Source organism: Anser anser (genome assembly GCF_964211835.1).
Source record: "Anser anser genome assembly, chromosome: 1".
NCBI classification, from domain to species: domain Eukaryota; kingdom Metazoa; phylum Chordata; class Aves; order Anseriformes; family Anatidae; genus Anser; species Anser anser.
The window spans coordinates 117,837,781-117,858,796 of NC_139720.1; the positions used below are offsets into that span (position 1 = coordinate 117,837,781).

General features: G+C 40.6%; 1 protein-coding gene and 1 pseudogene across 3 annotated transcripts in view; both read left to right on the forward strand.

The window, feature by feature from the left end:
• PDXK (pyridoxal kinase) overlaps positions 1 to 21,016 on the forward strand; it is a 47,550-nt gene that overhangs the window by 731 nt on the left and 25,803 nt on the right. The window lies entirely within an intron of this gene.
• LOC310892639 (ubiquitin carboxyl-terminal hydrolase MINDY-3-like) lies at positions 8 to 21,002 on the forward strand (annotated as a pseudogene). Its single transcript, XR_014589217.1, has 2 exons — positions 8 to 5,128; positions 8,126 to 21,002. The product of XR_014589217.1 is annotated as a ubiquitin carboxyl-terminal hydrolase MINDY-3-like (transcript).

Below are 21,016 nucleotides of genomic sequence, written 5' to 3' on the forward strand. Positions count from 1 at the left end.
TGAGCGAGCCTCGCCGCTCCTCCTCTTCCTCCCCCTCCTCTTCCTCCTCCTCCGCGGGGCGGGCAGGTGCGGGGGGAGGTCTGGGGGCGGCCGGGCGCCTGTGTCCCCCCCCCGTCCTTGCTTCCCCCCGCCGCTGCCGCCGGTTGTCCCGGCGCTGGCCGTTAACGGCCGGCAGGGCGGCAGCTTCGGGAGCCCTGGCGGCCTCTAACGGCTTGAAACTGAAAGGGGGCAGATTTGGGTTATATATCAGGAGGAAATTCTGTGCTGTGAGGGCGGTGAGGCAGGTGAACAGGCTGCGCAGAGAAGCTGTGGGTGCCCCATCCCTGGAGGTGCTCAAGGCCAGGCTGGATGGGGCTTTGGGCAGCCTGGTCTGGAGGGAGGTGTCCCTGCCCGTGGCAGGGGGGTTGGGATTAGATGGTCTTTAAGGTCCCTTCCAACCCAAACCAGTCTGTGGTTCTGTGATTGACAGGATCACAGAACTGTGTGTGGCTCCGCCGCCCGCTCTGCGTGCTGTGGGCTTCTGGGTTACAGAGCTGTGCTTTGGGTGTCCCATGCAGGGATGGGGAGCTGGGCTTGGTGGCCAGTGACACGTGCTAGGAGGAGAAAGGAAAGCCCCTTGTAGTCCTTGCATGTGGTGGAGCTTGGAAAGTCCTTCACCTCTCAGTAGAATGGAAGGACCTTAAGTGGTCCTTAAGTGGACAGCGTGAGGTTGGGCCAGATACAGGGGCTTTCGTGGCCAGGATGTTGAGGGTGTAAGTGGATCCTGCCCTTTGTGTCTGTCATGTGCTGACTTCAGAGCTACAGAATCACAGAATATCCCGAGTTGGAAAGGACCCACAAGGAACATCGAGCCCAACTTCTGGCTGCACACAGGACCACCCCAAAATCAGACCATGTATACAAGAGCATTATAGAAATTATAGAATTGTTTGCTAAAGCCTAGGTGACAGTGGGAAAACGTTGGTGTGCTTTGAGACAAGCCTTTGTGTGTCTCGCTGTTCTCTGTTGTGAAATGCCTTTATCATATGGAACTAATCTGGAGCCTTATCATAAAGAGATCCTTGTTCCTTGACAGGAACGTGGGTACACAGCTTGCTGTCTAAGAATCTCATTGCCAGAACAGAGTGTGTTGTGACACTGGTTATCCTCGTACATGCTTAACAAACAGTGGTGTAATCTCACTTGACTAGACACAGGAGATGGTATACTCTGATAAATGGTGTGCTTGAGACCAGGCCTGCAACACGTTACGCGTCTCAACCCCTTATCATCATCATCCAATTGTCTCTTGAAAATTAGTATATGGTCAAGGGTGATGTACATATGAAGTCCACGTATTGTAGAGAAATCTGTGTACGTGGAGACCCCCTGCCTGAAAGGCTGCCATGATCTGCAGGCCAGCTATCCCTCCTTTCCTAATGGAATGATCCCTAAATTATGCTCCCCCCTCCGCAACCTATTTTTATAATGACAGCAAGGCACGCAATATTCCTTATTCCAGAAATCTCCAGTCTCTTAAACTGTTGTCTTTGTTTTCATTCTGGGTTAAAGGGTCTCTTTACTGGTCTGATACCCAGACTTCCTCTGGCATGTGGGCCTCCATATGACTTGGCAAGTTGGGTCTTGTAAAGTGTGTTTAGTTCCTGGACTGTGACACAATAAAATACTACAGCGGTTACAAAGTGCCCTTTGATGTTTTAGCTGGGTTTTGCTTAGGAGGCTATCAGACTTACGCTGTGTGTTGTTCCTCAGTGTATAGCCTAACAAGAAATTGCTGGAATGGAGGAGAAAGGTATCTGGGAAGTGACTGAACTCCTACCACTATAGGCTGCACTTGGAAATTTGTATGTAGGTGACCCTTGATGAAGTTGTGCTTGCTAGAAAGTTACCTAAACCCTGGCATTAGTGGAACAATATTGGAGAGAAGTTGCAAGTTGCCACCAAATGAAGCTTTCTTTTTTTTAAGGTGGTGGTTTTTGTTTTTTACTTTTTGAACCAAGGAAAGGAATTATAAGCCTAAGTCTCTTAATTTAAACTTTTTATATAACAAGGAGACCTAATGCCAGTTCTGAGGATGGGTGTAAATCTTCTGCATGGTTATGTTATTTTTTGTTCTCTTGTTTTCCTTGGTCTTTTGAATCAATGATGGTTAAATGAGGCTTCCTTTGGAGCTCATCAGCACTGAGCTTGCCAGGCAAGATATATGTAGATGTGTGTGCGCACACTGTCTGACAGGCTGAAATCCTGACAAGAGCAGTTCAGGAATCTGCATTTGGACAGCAGCATCCAAACAGAAAACAGGTTGGTTTCCCTTGCTGTTTGCAGACTTCTGCAAAAAGATCACTTGTGTTTGAATGTCTTGATCTTTGGTGGAAATCTAAAGTTATTATTTATTGGAAAAATCCAGTGTAGCAATGTGCACAGCAGAGAACTTTTCAGCGTCCTTTCTTAACTAATTGTTTATACTTTATCAGGCTTGCTTGCACTAAAAGCTATAGTATTTAAAAAGAAGGTGCATGGAAAGGCTTGCTCTGTCCAGTATGTAGTAAATTCTTTCTATACAGCAAACACAGCAAAACAGAGAGTTGTATTAATGGAAATAACATAGCTGAGTGAGAAATACTAGAACCCTTTACACCATTTCAGGATGGAATACTATTATTTGTTTATGTAGTTTGAGGTTCGAGATTAACTATTAGGTCTTAGAGGAAATGCATGCTTAGATTTTCCAGGTAGTTAAATACTAGGAGGTGAAATGTCCACAGCTGTGCTTTGAATTCTGCCTCATCAAAAGTCTCAATAGTTTTTGCCTGCTTGTTGTTATTTACCTTTAAAAGTTCTGATGGTGGTTCTGAATTATTTTTAAAATAGTCATAAGTTATTTCACAGTTATGTAACCTGAGCATCGTTGGTATCAGGTTTAGGTTTGTCCAGCATTTGAGAGAGGAAGGGTGGTAAAATGTACATTAACTTAGGGAGTTGCTGCTGTCAGTAGGTAAATGGTTTTAGACTACCAAAGAATGTTTCACTTATTTGACTAAGACTTGTCATAGTTTTCATGACATAAAATAAAAATACGTGTATTCGCTATGCCATCCAACGTTACTTTTACCATATGTGTTTTCTTCCCTAGAGGGATCTCTTACTTGTTAACTTTAACTCTCATTTTGAATTACCTTTGCTACCTCACCTAGAGAGCGTAGGTAGAACACGGCAGTAAGCAGAGGGTGCAGTGCTGGCAGGCAGGGTGTGCGAGGCTGCCTCAAACCGCTGGGTGAATCCACAAGGGCAAGCTCATCTCTGTTCTGCAGAGGTACCTCCTGGTCATCAGGAACATCTCAGTCGGCAGATGAATTTAAGGCTCACCTACTACACCCATCGCAAAATCGGCTCTTGTGAATGAATATTTCAGTCCGTGCATTCAGTCCTGTGGGCCTCCCTGAGTTTCCAGAAGGAGGTTTGGAAGGACAAGGAAGGCTCCAGAGAAAGTCCCAGCCGATATCACCTGAGCACTGGACATTAGCATTTGGTGGCCTCTGGGTGAGATTGTGCTCCTGTCTGTAAGCCAGAGACTGTTGGGTTTTGTTTTTGTGTAAGTAACAATGACAGCCAAGGGGGTTTGTGCTTTCTTTTCTTACCTTGTGTTTGATTGCGCTAATGGAACATGATTATGTTTTTTTTGTTTTGTTTTGTTTTTGTCTGCTCTAACACTCACAGACTTTGAGAAGGAGGTTTTGTCTCTACTTTGAGTATTTAGTTCTTGACTTGCTTTTTGTACCTTGGAGATGGAGCTAAAAGCATGGAGAAATGCCGTACATTATTTAGCTCTGGAAGACAAAATTGGCTTCTCTGAATCGTAGGACACCACAGTAACAGCTTCTCCGATACAGAATAAGAAGGCCTTTTGAAATTTGTTCAGTGATTTCTTTCTTTTTTTTTTTCTCTGCAGAATGTAAATAGTTTTCTGTGTGGGTATTAATAAGGACAAGCAATTCTCATTCTTCTTAGACTAGTTCTCAATGGTTCTCTTCCACAGATACTCGGGCTGCATTTTTAGTTCCTTAATTGTAAAAAAGGATGGGAGAACAACTTTGACCAGCACAGATGGTAATTTCCTTGATACTTAAGGGCAGTCTTGAATTTGCATTGTTCAGCCATGGGTATAATGTGCTTTCACGTGCTGAGACCAAAACCGTTATAAACCTATCTCTAATGATTATCTGGTGCCTTAGCAAAAAAAAAAAAAAAATCAGGCTTTTTTTTTTCTTTTTTTTTGAAACAATGTAGTCAGAAGTATCTGCAGAAGGAGGGGGAGACAGAGATGAAGAGGTGACTGTTCTGTTTTTCAAAAACTACTCCTTTTGCGTTAATTCTGTGAGTCAGAAGAAGAATGAATCAAAGATCTTTACATAATAATACTGGGAAATGTACCTACTGGCTCATCCTTATTTTTGTTACAGATCAAAGGCTGAAAAAAATAACCCTTAAACAAAAAGTAAATCCAAAGATAAAAGATATACTTTGTATTTGTAATGTCGAAAAATTGTCCTAAATTACACATCTGAAACGAGAGTTGCGGCTTTAGATTCATACTTCAAATTAAGCTTCCTTGCCTTGATGTTCCTGTAAGGTAATCAAGGGTCATACAAAGTATTTTGTTTGTTTGTTTGCTTAAAAAAAAAAAAAAAAAGAAAGGCCACTTCCCTTAGGAAGGCTTATTCATATCTGTGTAAACTGCATTTTCCTGATATGTCAATGTCAGTACATTTAGTTGCAAAAATCCAGTGAAGGCCATGTTCAGAGTGAGACCCTGAAAAAGACTTGTAATCCAAAAGATCCCAACAAGGTGGTTCCATCTGGCAGCTTGGATTTCTAGGAAAAAGCTTTGCCATTGCTTTGCAGATAAAGAACAGAGGATGGCTCTCGCCCTGTAGGAGCTCTGATGTCCTCTGAGAGCTTTGATGAACTTCTGAGAAGTTTGTAGGAGATGGACGTTAGACCAGCATGGCAAGCTGGCAGGGAAAGACAGTCGGACTGGACTGAGAAAAGACAAGAAAGTGGAAAACTCCTTGAAAGAAAAAAAGGGGGGGAGCACTCTTTCAGCTCGCAACACTGCTTGAAGACTGAGGTAGTATCCATAACTGCTCGTGCAAATCACTTAAGTAACCTTTTTGTCCCTAAGAATCTCTAGAAACTGAAATGACATATTTTGAAAGCACAAAAGCTTTGTGTATTGTCAACAGTATTTGAACTTCTCCACTGACAAAATCATTTGACTTAGTTGATAAAGGATTGTTTCCTTCTTCTTCTTCTAATGTCTGACATCAGGGAGATAGCAAAATACTTCTTGTGGTTGTTCAGTGTTCCACAGCTGAAAGTGAAATTAATTTACTTTCTGGCCTTAAAAGTGTGTTAGGAATAGTGTTTAAAACAAACAAACAAAAAAAACCAAAAAAGTACATTGAATTCAAATGAATAATCAAATGAAACGATCAAATGATCTCAATGTTAACTGTTTGTCATTTACAGCTGATGGTGCTAATTTTAGTTTCAGTTAATGGGAAATAAAATGTTTATGTGCGTCATTAATTACTCAACCTATACAGTGTGTAACACACACAAAAAAAAGCATTACAGATTGCGTAATAGAAGTCATTAATCTCTTACCATTCATTCTGCTGGAGAGTTTATGTAGAGGACTTGGTAGTTCTTTTTGTCTATCATGGAAATACAGAAATGCTGAGGGATGTTCACACCAGTTAGTTATATATTACAGGTGAAAAACTGAAAAAAAGCATTTTAAGATGCATTAAAATTTATTTTGCAGTGTGTGTTTGGGGCCGGTTTACCAGTTGCTGCTTTAAACTTTTTAAAAGGAGATTATCTACTGCAATTGATCATTATAGTTCGCTAACATTTTCATGGTACGTTGTGAAAATTGCAACTATAGAGGTACATGTGCTGATATTTGACATAATATTTACACTGTGATGTGTGCTATAGTGAAGAGCTAGTAGATTTTTTTTGACATAAATGTAATCTCTTGATCAAACGCAACATAGCAAAGTGGAAAGATGAGGAAGTGGAAAGATGAAGACCATTTGGTGTCTAAAAGAACATGCAAATATTTGACTTCACAGCAAGCAAAATTGCTTTCCCCTGGTTTTCCCACTTTCTTTGGAAAATGGAGTCTTCAAGAAACTGCAAATCTTACAAAAGGACTGGAAAACCTTGCCTAGAGGTGGATCTGCGCTGCTTGTATGGAGAATATCATGTACTCACGCAGAGAATCAGTAGCAAGTGTTTACTTGGTTAAGGCATTTCTTATTAGGAAATGGCATTATGTTCTTAAAGATTGGATTTTTTGATTGTTTGAATATTTGCAGTTATCATATCTTTTTTTCTGCTCCAAATGAAACAGTTGAGAGAATATTTTTCCTGTATAAACAAACAAGGACAGATAACTGTCAATATTGGTCACATTTCTGCAAAAATTGAGCTTCAAGTTGAAGTTAATTTCATTTACACATTAGTTGAAATGTACCAAAGTGTATTAAACATAAAAGTATAATTTGGAGTAATAAAATGAATCTTGAATTGTACATATGAAGATGGTAGAAAGATACACCTGAGAAAAACAGGTGATGTGCAGAGCTACCGACACTTTTCTAAAATCTGCCTTTTAGTAAAGTGCTGTCTCTTTTCATCTTTTCTGTTTGCATCCCGAAATACTGGTCATCTTTCCTTGAGGAGCCTCTTTAGTCATTTTAGATGGAGGATACAGCATTACCCATGGCCAACTGAACACATGCCAGGCAGGTATTTTTAGACTCTTCAGACAGAAAAAACGCAAGTGAAAGTTCCACTTCAGTTGTTTGTGTTGTGTGGAGAACTGGCTTGAGTTGGTGAAGCAAGGTTAATGTGAGGAGTCTGACGGCAGCCCTGGTACAGAACGTGCCAGTTCTTCTGAAATCACTGTCTGTGGGAGCACGTGCATCCATGTAGTACTCTACAGAGGAGAAAGTAATGAATCAACCAAAGAAAACTGTTGATGAGCATAACACTTGAAACATGCCAAGAAGTTCCATGTTGATGGATAATACGTGTCCCAGCAGAAGCCAGACTAGTTCATCATCTTGTGGCTTGGCAGCACTGGGGTAACTTGTCATAGCAAAAAGTATTACAGAGCTGAAATTTGGCTGTGCTGAACTACCCGATATTTTTCAGGCCTTTGTTCTGGACTCGTATGTGTTGATGCTAATTCATCTGTGACAACTCTGAGCTGCAGTTCTCCTAACATCTGGAGCAACTATGAATAAAGGAGAAGGGAGACCTGTTATACCAAAACCTCTTAAGTGGTTCATTTAAAAAGCAACTCCCTTCACCTTCTGTCATCCTATGCAAGTTTTAAGCATATCCCCTGGATTGGGCTGCCATTACTAGCAGCAGAAATTCTTCCGTAGTGATTTTACTTCACTTTCTTAGGAATGCAAAGCACTTTGTGCCAGAGGAATGTGGTGGCTTTAGCTAGTGCTAGAGCATGTGTTGAAAATGGTAGAGTTTGCCTTGTGGCAGAACAAAAGCTGGGGATGCAGTTTCTGATCTGTAGGTGCAGTGGTTCCTGAAAGCAGAAGTAAATGATATTCCTGACCAGTGGAAGCTTTCCAATCTGATCACAGTTGCTCCCCTTTTCCCCACTGTAGGGCCCAGTAGTATTTTACTTCTCAGAAGAGGATATATGGAAATCTCAAGCAAGGATGACAGAGCTATTTCATTTGCTTTGGTGCTCACCTCAATGGGGCTCTACTTCTGTTTGTTAGTTTATTTAATGTTAACACTAAATCACGTAGTTTTCTTCCTGAATCTTACGGTGCTTGTTTGTACGTCCTGCACATGGTATTTCTGTTCCCCATCTTCTGTAAAGTGGGAAGAAAAAAAAAAGAGCTGTAATAGAAACAAATGTTGGCTAAATTCTCAAAATCTGATACTATTTTTGCAGAATTATATGCCAGAATTTATGGTGATGCATTTAGCAGTTTAGCCTAAATCTAGTCAATTTATATATATATATATATATATATATATGTATGTATTCTAAATCTGTGTAACTTCATGTATTTTACAGCATTTGTTGTGGGTGATGAGTACTACTGAAGAAGTTCAGGCTGAGGGAAGTCTTTTCCTATCCATCCTACTCATCGCTGTGGTTACTCTCACTCCTCTGGCAGAATACACCACCTTTCTCATAGGTGCCTGGCGCTGTGTTACCTGTGGAAACCATCAGACACTCTCAGCAGCTGAGAGAAACAGAAAAAATGTTTAGAAAATGAACAGAACTGAGGCCAGCAGGGATAGTATTTCTTGTAGCACAGAAATTATTCACTGATGCTGTTTGTGGACCAGCACAAGCTACCACCTGTGCCACAGCTCATTCCTTTTGTAGTCAAATATTGCCAGGAGCTTTAAATTAGGAGTCTTTGTTTATGTTCTTACTGTAGTTACTGGAAGTAATATTGTGCTTCTCATTCATACGACGACAAAATAAATATATGGCAACTCAGTAGTGTTAGGTTACCTGTTCCTGTAGGGTATAGTTTCATGACCTGCTGGAGTAAGTAGCAAAGCCAGCTTTAGAAACTCGCTCTTCCCTTACCAACACCAGCTGCTTCTTCTACCTGCACTATTTCTCCATCCACTTCAATTCTTCAAGGAAAGTCATTTTGTGAGACCGTGTGGTTAAACTGCTCTGAGAAGCCATCCAGGTTATAAATTGATCTAGTTTCCTGATCCAGTTCACTGCACGGCCCCATGGACAGTTCTTTTGGTGTAACTGAGGCGTCAGAGGAGGAACAAGCCTCGGGCTCCTGCACCTGGCATCGGCTCCAAAAGAAACTTCCACGAAGTACGCTTGTTTCAGACGTCTGCTTGCTCCAAAGGAGCTGGTGAGACCTTCAGCTGTTCTCTAGAAGCTTCATGCTGTCCCCGTGGTGACCTTGCTGTGATCTTTACAAAAAAATGATGCCTCTTTCAGGAAGTCGTGTTCTGTTCTGTTTTTGCAAGTATTTGTTATCTTGCACTTCAACATCTGATATTGTGGTAGGAGAGTGGGATCCGTTCATAGTCTACTTAAGAAGGCCAAGTAGAGCGTACGTGCTGGGTAAAACAAATCCCTGTCCTGCAAGATAGCTCCAACCCTCCACCTTGAATGCACACAACATGCTTGCCAAGCATTGTTAACAGACTGACAGTTGGAGAATTATCTGTACAAAATACGAGCAACAGGATTAAACATTAAATAAAAATCAAAGGAAAGTAATGTGTTGTTGCATCACACCCGCACACACCTCAACCACAAAAATCAGCAAGAGATTAAGTCCATGCCTCAGCACTTGGACCTATTGCTGCTGTGTGTGTCTGCCTCTCCTAATCAGTGTTTGTAAACTTACTTGTGTAGCACATTGTGCATGATTCCAGTTGGCAAGAGTTTGCAGTGACAAGTATGATGTTTTTGTCAGATTGCATCCAAGTGTAGAAGGAAGTAACATGAAGATGATGAATATGAAATTTGCAGTGAACCTGCAGATTTTAGTATTCTTCAGAAGCACAGATCATAGAATCACGGAATGGTTTGTGTTGGAAGGGACCTTAAGGACCACCCGGTTCCACCCCCTGCCATGGGCAGGGACACCTCCCACCAGATCAGGCTGCCCAAAGCCCCATCCAGCCTGGCCTTGAGCACCTCCAGGGATGGGGCATCCACAGCTTCTCTGGGCAGCCTGTGCCAGTGCCTCACCACCCTCACAGTGAAGAATTCTTTCTAATATCTAATCTAAATCTACCCTCTTTCAACTTGAGACTGTTACCCCTTGTCCTGTGACTCACAGATGAACTGCAACTGCTCTATCTGATGTCAGTATCAAAAGTCACTGTTACCTAATAGTAAAGAGGGGCTAAGAAAGGAGGGGAAGAATGTATTTCTTGGGTGGAAGGCAGTCAGATACCCAAAGCACCACCACATTCTCCTTTGTTTGTGTGTTTGTTCTTTACTGGAATAATAAGGGGGTAAACAGACTGATATTTCCTTGTCTTCCATTACCTTAGCCCATATAAATCAGTGTCTTGCCGATCCATCACTTGACCCCACCTCAGATGGCTAGTATGACCTCCTGTGTGTAGGAAGGTTAACAGAGCAACTGTACTACAAATCCTTTGACTCTGCAATTGGGCTGATCCTGAACTGAACTGGTGTAATGCGTAGAGTAATGTTGATGGGCTTGTGCACTTGCAGACACAGGAGGGTATTTGAGTAACCTTGAATGAAATTTTCTGGAATACATGAACAGGCAACAGTAGTTTTTTTGACATTGATGGAATCTCTGAGATATTGTAAGGTTGGCTCCTATTTGAAATCTCCAAAGTTCTTCGTCTGGATACTTGGCAGTGAAGCACACCTCACAGTATTTTTTGCCAAGGATATGGCCCTTGATGCTCCTAAAGGTCCTTCAGAACAAGCTAGAAGTGTTTTCCAAATGTATGAGCCTGAGGATAATGGCTTTATACCTGACACTCTCCTAGAAGACATAATGAAGTATCTGAACCTTGTTTCAGATCCTGAGTATGTAAACCTCACAAAGACCAGATTAGGCCCAGAAGGACTGGGCATCATATTACCAGGTCCCTTTCTGCAATAACTTCCCTGAACCAGGATCCAGAGTTCCAGAGTCATTCACTGTTTACCACTGCAGTAGATTGAAGTGATTCAACTATAACAAAAAGGTCGTGGATGTAGAAGGCACAGCAGTTAGTAAGGGTTTTGAAGAACCAGTGCTATAAACTGAGGACACTCCTGTAAAGCACTGCTTGCAAAGCAATTGGCTATATATAGAATTACTATGAACTATAGATAAATCTCCTTCCTTAAACTGATGCATTTCATTTAAACCATTGAAAAAATGCTGATGATGTAGAACAAGGAATTTGGTAGTGCTGGACAAAATGGCTTAGAGGGAATTTTGTTGGAGACATATCATATTGTCTTCTTAGTACCTTATATTGAGTAGATAACAATGCATACCAATCTGTCAGGGTGGAAAGTAAAAAACTAAGTGATCTGGTGAATTTTCTCTGAAGCATTATTGTGTCTTTGAGGCTCATTTGAAGGGGCATCGTTAAGGCAGTATTATCCTTCTCTTGAATTTGGCCTGATTATGTTTCAGGTACACACTTGTGTAGTGAACATGTTTAGAAAAATCAGGGAATAAACTATCTGAGAACAAATTCACTGCAGTTTCAGGCTGTTCCAGTCTTTTCTGTTCAGATGGTCTTGATCTTACAGCTAGATCTGTCCATCTGTGAATTCTCAATTCACATGTACTGCTTTTGCCGGAGCACTTCGACAAAAATTGCAGTCTGCTCTGGAAGAAGAAAGGGGCATTCATTTTCAGCTCCGGTCTTCAGTATGTCCTCTGTCATGTGCAGTGCTGAAGTCAGCTTGTAAATCCTGCAGGTTGGTATGCAGCTGGTCAGAGGGGAAAAGGGGATGTTGCTCCAGAAGCAGAAATAAGACAACCTGAAGTGATCATCTTGTTTGGCTGGCACATGCTTAGTTGTTGAACGTGGGAACTTGTGGACATAGAGAAACAATGAACTATCAAATAAATGCGGTGACAACATATATAAAATATCCCAGGCTACTTCATGCCTAGCTTCCTCTCGTGTGCATTCTTTTGTAACTGGAAACCTAACTTGGGAAGGGAAGAAAACAGTATAAAAGATGCATCAAGTTTGACCTGAGAATGCGAGAAGTTGAGTTGAGGTTCAGGTAGAGAAAGGCATGGTGGTTTGGGGTTTTTTAGGGATTTTTTTCTTACTGTGAGGGTGAACAGTTCTAACCAGGTAGTTTATTTGTATATACTTGTATTTTTGTATCATTAGTCTTTGCATAGTGTATTTTATTTTAAAGTATATTTAAAAGTAGTCTCTTTTTTGACGAGTATCAGAGACTATCCCAATACTACTTTTCATATCTGTTATAGCCTTTCTTGTGTTTCTGGTGCCTGCCTTTATGAAATAACTTTTTCTCAAGGTCTTCTGCTGTACTTCTTTATTTTTTATTGTCCGTTTTGTGATGGTCTGTTTCTAACCCCAGGATCTTAAGTGGCCTTGTTGGTACTTGGCTCCAGATTAAAGAATCATCAACAATTACCTCCAGCATCTCTGTTTCTGAGCCAGTTTATATGCTCTTGTATTTTTATCTTGGAACAGTATCTCCAATGTCTTAATGATTTTTCTTTGCAGTGCCTTGTCAAATGTTGTACTAAAATACGGCTCTATTATACCTACAGAGTTCTCATTATCTACTTGGTATGGATTATTAAAAGCTCAGAAAGAGAAAAAAAGATTGGGTTAGTCAATAGCAATTTCAGTTCACTTTATCAACCCACGCCAGCCATTATGCCTGCTTCACTAGTTGCCAGGACATGCCTTTTCTTTTCCCCAGGTTCCTTTTCCCCAACTGAATTTGTGTTCTGATTTCCCATATCCAGTACAATGTATGTTTTATGATTCTGTACCAAATGGAAGGAGGTGCAATTAAGTGAAAGAGCTGGCACACAGACAGTGAGAGGTGCAAGCAGCAACTGGAAAATCCTTTCTCTTTCTCCTGCTCCAAATTAATGTGATGACAGAAGTTTAGCCTTTTAAACTGTGTTTCTGCTCCAAGTCTAAAGGAATACAATGGAGAAATGATGTTCACTGGAATGACAGGGATGGCTGTATGAGATAAAGTCCCAAACTGTAGCACGTCTATGCAAACCACTTGTAACACATTGGATACGTAAGAATGTTTCATGGCCTGGTATAGAGACTTTTTTACTGGAAAGTAGTGCTGCCATTGCTTAGCAGGGAAAAAAAATACACAAAACCAACTCAATTAACCAGTTTGACAGGGTAATTTTAACTGTGGCATTAATATTAATGCTGTTAATGGCTTTAATGACTTTCAGTTAAGCTCAGTATTAATATATCTAAAAAAATGGAATGGCGTGGTTTTGGTTTATGTGGTAGAGTGATTTTGTAAAAGAGCACAGGTATTACTGGCAAATTCAGTTTGTGGATTATGCACATATTCGGCTGAAAGCCAGCAGTTTAAGGACACACCACAAGATTTCTTGAAAATTCTTCATAAATTCTGTCTACTTAAAACTCTGTAACCCCACTTGTTTAAATATGTCTTTATGCTATAAAGCTTGCATAGAAATCTTATAAAACTGTAGAACAACCGTATGCGTGTCCTGTTCATGGCAGTAAAGCCAGCTGGGATCTAAATGTGGATGAGGAGGGAGGGCCTCTGGAAGAACGCATGATCATATAGCAGGGCTCTTTAGGCTTTGGTTTTATATTGCTGTGTGAGAGAAAGGCCCTCTGAGGTTAATGAGACGTGCCTTGTGCAGTCCTGAGCAGGGCAGCTTTTGCTCTCAGCGCTTACATCTTGGTTCTGATGGGCTCGTGCTTAATGGTTTTCAGGTGCTGGCCCCTCGCATGGGGCACCACACACGTTCTGCTCATGCACCCATCTACCTTTAGCTTCTTTTTTGGCTCAGGACCGTTTATTCAAGTGCCTTATGCCAACTCACCTTAATGTTGAATTTCCTTATGACAGCTGTATTTGTGGAGGCAGGGAAGACTGTAATTAGGTAATTATTAAGTGTTTGTTAATTAAAATTCACAGTCATAGTTAAGATGTTTGTGTTGGCATAAACTTCACATTCTGACGCTTAATAAAAAGTGTGTGTGTGTATGTCATGTGCTTCCATTAACTTTTGAAAATTCAACATTACATTTTGTTTTGAGTATATTGGCAGGCTTTCATAAAAAGCCGTGAATTTGTGGGGAAAAATAGAGGGGTTTTGAGTCTGATGTAGTTGTTGCAGCAGCAGGTGGCACGGTCTCTGTTCTGAAAAATGAAGTACAATACCATACGTATTATATGGTACTGTACAGATCATTTACAGCACACAGATGGAGTACGTATAGTGCAGGATGGTTGATTTTGCACGTCATAAATTCCACAAGCTGTTCTTTGGTGTCAGGGAGGGAGCAGTGTCTTGTTCCAAGCTGTATGCTTGCTTGCAAGTGTGTGAGGAACGGGACACTGGCATGTTGCATATGAGGTCAAGTGATGCTAGCTTAAGCACGAGGGTTTGCAGAGTGATGGTGCCATTACTTTGTCACTGTCTGCTGATAATATTGTTTCAGATGAGCGTAACACTTGACCAGTTCTCAGGGCTATAAGAAGTCATGCATTTTTAATTCTTTAAGGAGGCACACATTCAGTGTTTGGAACAGGATTTATTTTTCACAACTCCCATTACTGAAATCTGTAGTAGTGCTATGTTTAAGATAGCAGGCTGATAGACCACGTCCTCCAGATGTCTTCCTTCTCAAAAAGGCAGCACCATGGTTAGAAAGGGTTTGGAATTACAAGATCTAGAGGTTAGATTGTGATGATCCTGTTGTGCTTTACAACTTGCGTATCTTGATCAAGAGCCCAGACAGATGAGAAACCTTCTAGTAGCACTAGCAGTTTGTTTTGACCAGGAGGAGGAGTGCATACGCTAAGATGTTTGAACACAGTATACTCTTTTAGAACCGGTTTAAAACCACATCCTACCATCTGTGGTGCTTCCTTGCTACTCAGCGTCTCCACGAGAATGTGTTTTCTCTGCAGAGCCAATCACTCTACATTCAAGCAAGTGATTTTCATGGAGCATAGTGGGTCAGACTATTTGCTAACTTGCGAGAGAGTTACCTCACCGTCATGAAGTGAAAGCAGTGAGATCTGCCTGGATTTTATGACTTTGTGAATCATTCCCAGGCATCCCAGGTTTTTTAGCCATCAGGTAGGAAAGCAGCTGAATTTAGCGACTGTTTCTGAAAATATACCTGCGTGTAGATCTTGCCAGTACAGGAATGCAAATTAGTAGTACAGAGGAGTTTACATATCTCAATCTGTGCTTAGGAATTCTGCACGTAACTCACCAGCTACCTTTTTAGGCTCTATCTGGATGGGTTTGATTCGCTTGTCTAATCTGTGTTAACCTTCTCACTATTATTAATATTTACTGCTGCTTTGCTCTAACTCACCAGTCCATTTCCACACATTGGCATAAAGGACGGGGCGTTATCTACCTTTCATCATTTAAATGCTCGTTGAAAGTCTCATCCTTTTTCCATAAGCCTTCCGTATAACATGAATATCTAGTTAAAACTAGAAGAGTTGATATGCAAGGGAGTTAATGCTGAATTTATTTTGGGGAGAACTAGGTGCATTGAAGTCAAATCCTCTTTTCAAAAGTGGAGTCCAAAAGTCTCTCTTAGCTTGAGCGTCTGGTTAGCAGAATTTATTTAGCAGAATCTTGTCCTTTCTTTCTCCTTAGCCAATGCCATTTTCTTGCCAAATTGCATTTCCCTTGGAAATAAAATCACCTTTTAGAGTTGTGAACAAACAATTTGTATAGCGAGATTTTCACCAGTGACACATTTGTAACTCAGATCTGGATATGAAGCTCTAATTGTGCATACAAGAAATAAGCTACCTTATGTTCACAACAAATGAATTTTCATGAATGATAGACAGAGCTTGGTTTACAGCTCTGACTTCTGATATTTTCTCTGGATTTGTGGTTTACAAACTTTCTGGTTTATGGGATCACTTGGAAAAATTGGTTTTGCTGTGTTTGTCTGGTACGGTAAAACTAACATTTTCCAAAATCAGGAACTTTGAAAAAACTGGAGACTTTGGGTGGAGGTCTCTGTTTTGCTTCATGAAATACAGGTAGCAACCTGTGAACATTTATTAGGGGACATGAGTAATATGGAAGAAAAGTGTAAGCAGTTTACATAGTCTTATATAATCTTTTATTTTTCCCTCACACTGCTTTTCTTTCTGCCTTTCACTCATTGTTGCAGATTTTTCCTCCAACTTGAGTTGCAGTACTGCTTGGTGTTCTTAGTTTTGGACTGTAAAATGAAACACCGTTGAAGGCACGTACAAACTATGCTGCGAAATAGAGAGGTATTTTTAATTGAATTTCATTCCAGCAGAACTAGGTCATTGTTCTCTAAGATTGTCTGAATTAAGTACAAACTAAAGCATTCTAGTCAAATTGGTCCCTTGCTCGTTTAATAATGAAGAACACAGTGTCTTTACTGACAAAGCCAGCATAGTTAATCGTGTAAACATACCGTTGTGCTGGATTTTATCCTTAGAACCAAAACTTCAGGATGGGAAACAGGTGATGATACATTTGGTGTCATTTACACGTGGATACACACAGATTTGTCTTCCTTCCTTTTCTTTTTTTTTTTTTTTTTCCAAACTGAATGCAAAGAGAGAAGAGGGTAAGTTTGGAATACTTTGAAGCGTGATACTTTTGAAAACTTTTTTTTAATTTTTTTTTTCTCCAGAAAAGCGTGGTAAAATTGCAATACAGATTTTATGCAGAAACAGCTACGGTAACAGCTTTTATCATTTCTCAAAAGCATTCCTCAGAGTAAATAAAACTATTAAATGAGAATTTATATTAGTATTTACTCTGCAGCCCAGCTAATCTTGAAAGTTAGCCGTTTTCTGTCTCAAGTGATATTACCAATCATATAGCAAATAGGATTACGAGTTTAAAATGGTTGCTTGTATTTGTCTTCAGACCATTGGTACATAATGTGATTTATACAAATATAAAAACAAAGCTTAACGATCATTAAAGCTGAATTTGAGATGTTACATTCAAAATCTTTAATATCTCTGTTGCTACGGTCACGTTTTCTGTAACATAGAATAGTTTTCTTGTTTTGACAATCCTCCCTTACACAACAGGCACAACTTTTACCTCTTGAAGGAAAAGTATTTTTCTAATCTGTCATTTCTAACAGTCTCTGTTACTAGCTCTTTGCAGTGAGGGGATAGCATCGTTCAGCATATATATGATTGAAAAGTTTTTTAGAATGGAAAGGAAGACAGAAAGTAAATTTTAAACAAAACTATCTCACCAAGAAATGCATTAACATTGGCAAATCCAAAAGGTTGCGTTTTTGGAGGTGAACCAGAACTGGGAACTAACTGTGTATATATTTATACGACAAGATCTTTTCTATCTATCTGGGACTTCAGGGAAATCTTTTTTTTTTTGTCTTTTTATTTGCTTGGATGTAAGTTTAAATTACTTCTGTGCTTTTAGGAAAGCGAGGCTTTTGGTTCTTTTTTTTTCCAAAAAGAGTCAACATTTCAAAATGTTGTTTGTGTATTTTAAAGTATCTTCCTTTCTATTGTGTTGATTTTTCTCTTGAAGCCCCTTGCTACATGGGAGATGTGTCGTCTTGTAGATCTGTAGACCTGGTGCTGCACAGGTGATGCACCTGCTGTTCCTGAGGCTGGAAGGGCTCTTTGTGCACTGGGGGCTGACAGGACTGGATGACATTTGGCCCTTTCCTTCAGATATTTGTGAGGAAGCGCTCAGCCTCATTGGATCTCATTCATAATGTTGGAGTATGTTTTTCATGCCAGCTCTTTCTTGAAATGCATTCTGCTCCAGTGTGTGTATTTTATTTAATCTTCCAAATATTTTCCTGAAATCTGTCATTCAGCTCTGCCAGCCATGCCTTCCAAACACAAGACTCCTCTATTCTTGATGTTTTGTGATTTAATTTTAGAAATGTAACAGTTCTGCCTCCTTTGGTGAAGATACTTTAAAAAAAATGTTGGAATTGCCCATTTCCCTCTGAGACCTGTGTCAAAGTAAACATCACTATGTGACGTGATAGAGGCAACCTGAGTTTCTTAACTAAGAAGAACTTAGTCTGACGTGCTTAAACTGGAGGCTGAGAGATTTGGGATGAACTCAGTTATCTTTTTCCTTTGAAATGTGCTTATCATCCTTACCCAAACAGGCGGTGGGTTTAGATTCCCCCAGGATTTGCAGCTCTGTGGGCAAATGATATTTTTACAGACTGACAGTAGAAGGAGGTGAGGGAAAGCAGAAAGTGATCTCTGCTGGAGGGTCTGTGAGAGGCCAGGTCATCTGAAAAAGGGAATAAGGATAATGTGGGAGATGTGTGTCCCTGGTAGCTGGAGCATGGACACTTGAAAAGTATCTGCTGAAACCCACATTTCCAAAACCGGTGGCAGGACTGTCACCATAGGACCCTTCTTAGAGGGGGACAGGGGAAGCAACGCCAGGTACGCACTATTTACAAGCACGTATGGGAAGCAATAAATTAAGCATTGTTGTGCATTCCGTAGTAAGTTCACTCCTCACACTAATCAAATAGAATCACAGAATCATTAAGGTTGGAAAAGACCTCTAAGATCATCTGGTCCAACCATCCCCCTACCACCAATGTCACCCACTAAACCATGTCCCTAAGCACCACGTCCAGCTTTTCCTTGACCTCCCCCAGGGACGGTGACTCCACCACCTCCCTGGGCAACCCGTTCCAATGCCTGACCCCTCTTTCTGAGAAGAAATATCTCCTAACTTCTAACCTGAACCTCCCCTGGCGCAACTTGAGGCCATTTCCTCTAGTCCTGTCACTAGTTACCTGCAAGAAGAGGCCGACCCCCAGCTCCCCACACCTTCCTTTCAGGTAGCTGTAGAGAGCAATAAGGTCTCCCCTGAGCTTCCTCTTCCTCAGACGCAATAACCCCAGCTCCCTCAGCCGCTCCTCACAGTACTTGTGCTCCAGGCCCTTCACCAGCTTCGTAGCCCTTCCCTGGGCACGCTCCAGGGCCTAGTTTCTGAAGGTGTTAGTTCTGATATAGGCAAAATCCAAGCAGAGTGATTTCCTTCAGCTTGTTTACACAGAAGTGAGAGGAACACATGCATGCATATACACACACAGAGACCAGGGAGTGTTTTAAGATCCAAAGTTGGGTCATTTTTTGTACATAACAGGCTGATAACGCAAAGAAATTCAGGAAACAGTAGAAACGCGGTATATCAGCGGGTGTGAGGTATGTCAGTAAAGGCATTTGTCACACTGGTGGAGCTGGCAAAGTGGCACGTATGTGGCTTCTGCCGTATTTATCAAGCCAAGCACAGAGACAGCTGCACACTTCAGTGAACCATGATAAACCATTACCAGCTTGAAGTTGTGCTCTGTTGACTGAACACCGCAAAACTGCTGTATGGATCTAACCTTATAGTTATTTGCCATTTCACCTGCAGTTTTTGCTGAATTACTGCATTTTGATTGCCTATAAAATAAGAGGAGGTGCTGAGGTGACGATTTATCTGACATTTATGTATGTATTTACTTCAGAAACATGAATGTAGGTTTGTTTCTGTGTGTAGATAAGACAGTAACCAAAGTGAATTGATTTTAAATAAGTGAATTAAAATAAGTAATTTAAATGTGTTTCCTATTAATAAACAAAAATGCACATGCAGACATCAAGGTTAAGGTTGTAGTAGTATTGCCATGTTCTCACCTCGTTCATTCCTTGGTCTTTAAAATAAAATCTACCAAGAGGAAACAAGAAACTGGAGCAAGAGTAGAAGCTGAATTTAATTTTAACTTGATCAGGCTGAGACAACCCACCATTCTGTCTGTCATTATTGTAAGATTACTTAGCTGCCTAGTTAAGAATGAACAGAAAGCTTTATTAAATACTGCAGTAAGAGACTTAGTAAGACCCATTTAGACACTGAGCTGTAGCACGACAGAAATGCAGTGCCTGCAGGCAGAAGGAGCTATCCATTGCAGCACATACCTCCATCTTGTAATGACCCAGGGTTTGAAATAAAGGGCTTGTTACTTAATGGCTTTATGTGAGGGAGAAGGTACAAGCACTGAGGAAATCTCGTGTCTGGTACAATACACACAGAGGTTTTTAATGCATGTGAAGGGGTTGCCTTCGTGATGAAAAGAGAGAGAGATGTGCTTCTCAGGGAAAAACGTGACTGGTAAAAGCCTCATTTATTCATTCCCCCCTCCTCAGCAAATTGCCTGAAAATGGATCATGAACAGTGATGCATCGTTACTGTTATCTCCTGGTATGACTCACTGAGCCATATATAGCAGCTCTTCTTTTGAGGAGAATTCTTACTCAGAGCAAGTAGGATGTGAAAGCAAATATTAAATGTCAGACTGTTATGTCACTGTTGCATTAGAATTTCTCTGGTTGTAGACAAAAATGTCTAAAAATGGCTTGAACAGTAATCCCTAATTCTATTGAACAGGTATTATCAGGCTAATAATCCTCGTTAGTTTTCTCCTGACTTGGTGTTCTTATTTTCAAAATATTTATCTCTTTTTGGGCAGCAGGAATGTGTTTGTTGATTGCACTAGCAAATTATTTCTTTCAGTATTTGGATTGCTGGTAATGCAAGGTAGCAGATGGGTTTGGAGCATGCTTTAGGATTTATTTTTTTTTTAGTTTGTCCTTTTAGAAGCTCTTTCCCTTTGATTGCCTAATTTTCCCCAAATTAATTCTCTCTGATTTCTTTCTATTCTCTTAGCACTGAGCTGTAAAGAACCTACTTGTGAAATCCAAGTATTGCTCATCACATTGATCCCATTTAAGGATTCTTCTGTCCTTTTTTTAGAAAGATTGGCTTTCTGAAATATGAGCAGCATCCTCCCTCCATATTTTGCATTCATTTATTACCTTGAAATTCAGACTGCTTTTCTTGCCAAGAAAAACTAGCCAAGGCTTTCTTCATGGCTTCTGTCATTGCTGCTGGGACAACCTCTCCATCCTTGTCCCCAGATGAACTCTTGCCTGAGGATTCAGGGCTCTGTTTTTCTGGTGTTGTTGCCAATGTCACTTTTTCCATTCTGTGCTAAAGTACTGCATTGTTTGTTTACGTTGCATGTATGTTGACTCAGCTTTCACTGTGAAACAGCACTAAAAATTTTTAAATGTGCTGTGAGAAATAAGAATGCTGTCTTATGTTTTGTGATTCCAGTAACATATTGACAAAGCTGTATTAGTAAAAGAAATATTGCTGTGTTTTAT